The sequence below is a fragment of the Apteryx mantelli genome, chromosome 29 (assembly GCF_036417845.1).
Source record: "Apteryx mantelli isolate bAptMan1 chromosome 29, bAptMan1.hap1, whole genome shotgun sequence".
In the NCBI taxonomy this organism is placed as follows: Eukaryota; Metazoa; Chordata; class Aves; order Apterygiformes; family Apterygidae; genus Apteryx; species Apteryx mantelli.
In genome coordinates this window covers 870,494-876,493 of record NC_090006.1, presented here as the reverse complement: position 1 = coordinate 876,493, position 6,000 = coordinate 870,494, and positions in this window count along the sequence as shown.

The following is a 6,000-nucleotide window of genomic DNA, read 5'->3' as shown; positions in this document are numbered from 1 at the left end:
CCGCGAGTGAATTTTCTTCATTATAAAATCATTATAATGCTAAAAATCACACTCACTAGGTTGAAGACCTAGAATTCCTAGAATTCCTATTCCTAGAATTGTGGGGAGACCTTTCCCCGCTGGGCATGCCTAAGTGAGAACTGCAGTGTAAGCAATATGCAAATAACTTCACCAATCGTGTAATAGGGGCAGATAAAGAGGCAGTTCTTGGCTGAGAAAAACTGTGTAAATAGAATGATAAAGAAATACTTGGTGTGCTAGCTTTGTGGATTTACCACCTAGCACCCGACTTTGGGCCATCTCGAAATAAAACGGTATCTCGACCCTGTGTGTGGACTGACTTATTGCACACTGGGTAACAAATCCTCGATTTGGGACAACACCATGAGGGTCAGTGGAGTTTGCCTTGTGGTATGAACTGGAAGTATTTCAGAGCAAACAAGGACTAAGGGGCTGCTTTTTGTGAGTAAAGCCAGACACTATTGCTTAAGGAGAACACTTAGAAGGGAGAGAAACTGCCCAAGGGAAGGTGTTGCTGCGAGAATCTTTTCTGAAAGAGCAGTTGGTGGTTAGCGGTCTTGTCAACCAGGGTGGCTCCTCTGTCATGGGTAGGAATAGGAATAGGAATAGCTCTCTCTTCTGGTCTCTTTCCGTGTGGCAGTGCTCGGTTTCCTTTTTTTACAGCCCAGTCTGGTTTGAAATATTTCTGGTGATGCATTCAGAGTTTCTGCCTTGACTAAAGCTAAATTCCTGAGCGAGGAAAGGAGAACGACTGTGCAGAGACTAGTTAATAGCTGTTGCTATTAACTGTGTAGCAGCTGTGCATGTGTTTGAAAGCAGTCTTTTGTCGCAGGCTGCTGCTTCTTCCCAAAGATGGTCCTTTCTCCATGTGTGTGAATGAAAAGGATGCTCTAGGCCCATCCATAATGATAGGAACTAGTCTTCCATGAATTCCTTGGTTATCTTTCCTTTTGGATGGAGTGACCTTGCTCGCTCTTATGGAAGTGGCAGTAAAGACCCATAAAGACGGAGGTGAAGAAGGCATTCAGTACCGCTGACTTTTCTGAGTCCTTTGTCACCAGGGACCCTGGGCCCCCGCTGAGCAGCGGGACCGCATTTGCCCTCGCTATCCTCTTGCTGCTTACGGACTTAGAGCAGCCTTTCTTGTTGCCTTTCACGTCCCTTGCCAGATTCAATTCCAGAGGGGCTTTAGCTCTCCTAACCCCATCCCTCCACAAACAGACAGCTTGGTGGAGCAGGAGCCCTTCACAGACCAGGGCACGGACCGGGGGCACCTACTCCTGCCGCCCTCATGGGCTGGGGACTACAGCCAGCAGGCCATGTGCTGCCCAGCACAGAGAGATGCGCCCATTGCGGCTCTGCCCATTTGCAGACATCTCAAGTGCCTCAGTGAAGAATCAGCTCTCTGGCCAGACCCACACTCCCGCTTGCAGATGACACCCTCCAAGGGATCTTTTCCCATGGGAATCCCTTCCCACGACTGCCCTGAAAACTGCTCTTTCCTTTGAGGAGTCTGAAAGTGCCTAAACTTCCTTTCCTTTGCACTCAGGAAAATCAGATGGCCACTGCAGACACCTTTACACCTGGTGCAAGTAGGGATGCATGGCATCCTTGCTCATATACTCACTGAGACACACGTCCCAAGGGGTTTTCCTTGCACCTCCTCCTTCAACCCGCAATAAGTGCCATCCTTCTGGAGGCAGAAATGGGGAGAAAGGGGTGGGAAAAGAGCCTCCGGCCAGGTGACACTCTGGGAAAGGGAAAAGGGGGCCTTGTGCTCCATGGGGGACTGAGGTGATTCCCGCAGACACAACGGCTGTGTGACCTGGGAACAGTGATGGACACATGTCCCAGGGAGGTACGTCTGCTTGGGGGGCAGCAAGCGCGTGCCAGGCTTTGGGGAGACTCTCCCATCAGTTGCATTTTTCTTCTGACTAGGAATTAGAGCCTCATTTTGTGCCTCTGTCTCTCTCCCCCTCGCTTTGTGGATTTCAGCGCCTGGAGTCGCATATCACAGAATCGCAGAATCACAGAATCACAGAATCACAGAATGGTTGAGGTTGGAAGGGACCTCCAGAGATCATCTAGTCCAACCCCCCTGCTCAAGCAGGGTCACCTAGAACACATTGTACAGGATCGCGTCCAGGCGGGTTTTGAATATCTCCAGAGAAGGAGACTCCACAACCTCTCTGGGCAACCTGTGCCAGTGCTCTCTCACCCTCACACTAAAGAAGTTTTTCCTTCTGTTCAGATGGAACTTCCTGTGTTTCAGGAACTCCCAGGATGCCAGCATGAGCCTTTCTCAAGACAGCAGTGTTTCGCTCCTCACTTAGGACAGGCACAGCTGCAGAGCCCTTCTCTTACAACTCTGGAGCTCACTCCTCTGAGGAGCAAACAGTCCCTTCTCTTCGCAGCATGGCTTGGGGAGAGTCTCTTCCTTGGCAGAAGGCCAGCCCTCTTTCAAGGAGGATGCTCAGGGCTGCCGCTGACACCAGGGGGCAGGAGTACAGCCAAGGCCCACAGCAGCGATGCGCTCAGAAGGAAGAGGTCCACACGCTGCAGATGTCACCCCAAGAACGAGTGCCAGCTCCAGCAAAGGCCAGAGACTGTCAAGTTTCCCTGATGCCCCTGCGCGATCCAGAATCACATCCCTGAGGCCAGCGCTTCACTGTGCCTCCTCTCATTGCTCCTGGCATGGGAACGACCTGGTTGACACCCTCATGCTAGGCACCTCCCTGCAGCCCCAAGCACCTCCCGGCACCTCATCCCCAGGGGAAGGGGCTCTGGGTAACCCTGGCATGGCAGACAGGGAGGGCTCAGCCAAGGCGTGAGAGCGAGTTTGTGCCTGCTGTTGCAGCCACTTTTCAAATGCTTGCAGGCAGATTTGACAAGAGGTAGCGATGTGTGCAGCCCAGCTGGAAACACGGAGGAAGGCTGAGATGCACACACAGATGGGAAATGACCCCGTGCAGTCGCTTGAACAAATACCGGCAAGAACGGATGGGCTTTCCCCTCTCCCACAAAGCCCCTCCTTCCTCTCCCTGCAGCACCCAGGGCAAAGAGGGTTTTTCTCAGGCAGCCTTCGCTGGAGGGAGAGCAGCAGCCTCTGCAGTCTGTGCTCGCGGATCAGACACTCCTTTATTCACAGGGCTGGTGCGGGGCACTGGGAGTAAGATTGCAAGATGGAGCACGGGTGCCTGAGGAGGAAAGGACTGCTCCGGTGTTTGGCTCTATCTTTTCCAGACAGAGGGTCATCTCTCCTGCAAGGAAGGACCAAGAGAGCTGGGACTCTTCAGCCTGGAGACGAGAAGGCTGAGGGGGGATCTTACCAATGTGTTTAAATATCTGAAGGGAGGGTGTCAAGAGTGTGATATGTGCTAATTTGTTGCATCAACAAATTTGGGAACATCTTGTATTATGGTATGTGTTAATTTGTTACGTCAGCGAGAAACAGCCTTGGGAACATCTGTGGGAACATCCTACACCCTGTGGTGGGGGGCATGTACCCCGCCTGAGATAATTGAGTTGAGCTAGCGAAGCGGCAATGTTAGTTTAAATAGCCTAATATGGCGCACAATGCAGAGGAAGACTCCAGCCTTCATCCCCACGACCACCAGAGGGCTGAAGAAGACCCCCTAACAACAGCTGGCGCAACCGCAGAAGTTACAGGAAGTGCCCCGTATACCCGGAACTGGAATCGCATATAAGGAGACTGTGAGGGGGGGATGGTGCGCGCTGTTGGTGGAGCAGGAGACTCCCCAGCTGCCCAGCGCTGTTTTGCTTACTTGTAACTTGCTCAATTATTCCATTAAATTGGATTTTATGCAAACCAATTGGAGTGGTCGTGTTTGCCTAAAACAGAGAGGATGGGGCCAGGCTCTTTTCAGTGCTGCCCAGTGCCTGGACGAGAGGCAACGGGCACAAAGTGGATCACAGGAAGTTGCATCTGAATCGAAGAAAAACTTTTCTTCCTGTGAGCTGACGGAGCACTGGATCAGGCTGCCCAGAGAGGTTGTGGAGTCTCCATCCTTGGAGACATTCAAAAGCCGTCTGGACAGGGGGGCCGGGGGGGAAAAGCAGGGGGCCCGGGGGGCACCGCCGGGCAAACCTGTGGCTCTGTGGGGCATGGAGCTGCGAAAACGGAGGCCCCCGGGACGCCCAGAGCCAAACGGAGGTGCCCAGGGCACGCCAAAAAGAGGACGGAGCACCCGGGAGGGCACGAAAACACACGTGTGCACATGGCGGGTACTAAAGGGCAGCTGTAGGGCCCCGGGGAGACCCAAAAACCAAGCGCAAAGCTCGGGAGGGGGGGCGCCGAAACCAAACCGAGGGGCCCTGGGGGACACCAAAGCCGCAACAGCAGCTGCAGCCGTTGGGAGGGGGGAGAGCAGAAAATGGCGGCTCTGGGGGCAGGGCCGGGGCCCTCGGGGGCAGGTCCTGCGGAGGGGGAGAACTGCCCCATCCCTGCTCACCAGAGGGCGCAGGCGTCCCGCCTCTGCGCAGCCCCGCAGCACTGATTGGAGGGGCCGTGGGGGAGCCGTGATTGGCTGTGAGGAGGGCCCGTGGGGGTGCTGTGCGCTGATTGGCCAGCAGGCAGGGCTGTGGGGGCCAGGCCGAGACGCTGGCGGGCAGCGGCGTGGGGCAGCGGGGCTGGCGAGCTGCTGGTGGCGCCTCGTGCCCCGGCAGCGCGGGGACCCCCGTGCCGGCCCCGGCCCTGGCAGCGCCATGGAGCAGAGGGGAGGGGAGGGGAGGTGAATGGAGGGGAGAGGATCGGAGGGGAGCAGAGGGGAGGGGAGCGGAGAGAGGGGGAGGGGAGAAGCGGCGGTGGTGCTCCCGGGCCCCCACCTCGCCGCTGTTGTGTCTCGTGTATGGGTCAAACGTTCAACTTGCTTCTCCCATGTAAGGGGATAGAAGCATAGACCAGCGTACCGTTGAAAGCAGGTATGTATGAAATAAAAGGAGGGAGCGTTAAGGCAATTTCCGCTCTGCTCGAGTTTTGCAGAGGAACTGCTGCTGTTCGTTACAAAAGAGAGCAGAGAGTTTTATCGCTGGTGTTGGGGGGGGGGGCTGTGCTGCGGCTGGTGGGCAGCAGGGGGCGTCGTGCCGGGCCAGCGCCTGCCCCGGGAGTTATCAGTTTGGAGGCTGAGCAAAGCACGTCAGCCCGTGGGCACGCTTTGTGCTGGTTCGTGCCCCGTGACTTTGGTGCTGTCTTTGCAAAAGAGCAAAGGCCCAAAGAGCTCTGCCCAGGGCAGAGAGGTGTGAGGGCAGGGCTGCAGAAGGCCCTTCTGCAGTGCCGCGGGGGAGAGATTTGTCAGCGTTTGTCAGCGTCTGCAGAGGGTGCGGAAGGATTTATCAGCGAGTTGTGGAAACTACCAGGGACGAAGGCAGGTGACTGCTTTCCAGGCGGTGAGGGGCAATGTCTGCGCTCTCTCCCGGGCTGTGCCATCTCGGTGGCGCTGAGCTCATGAGCCGGCAGGTGACAGGAGCTGAGCTCACAGTGGGATGTGCCGCATCACAGGGAGGTCTCCGCGGTGCCCAGCGGTGCCCTCACTTCGCTGCGAGGCCTGGGCGCTGCTGGGCACTGCTGACGTGCTCCCCACGGCTGCCCTTGGGAGCCGCTGCACGGCAAGGAGTGGGGCCGGGAGGCAGCGGGGCCGTGCTGGGGCCCCTCGGCGACAGGCAGAGGAGCAGGGGTGCTTTGGAGAGGAGTTTTGCTTGTGTGGCTGGGAAGAGCGTCCTTTTTGCCCAGCTGCAGAGGCAAGGCGAGGAGAAGGGGGCAAGGGAGATGGAGGGCTGCTGGACAGAGACGATCAGCCCGCAGCGCAGTTTGCTCTTCCCAATGCTGCTGCGGCTCTCCACCGAGGGTAAGGCCTTTGGCAGCTGCTTGGCGACGTGTCGCACAGAGAGTGTTAAGTGGCCAAAGCACTGTGGGTGCGGGGCTGTGGGGTGTCTGTGCAGGGTGTGGGGATGCCCCAAGAG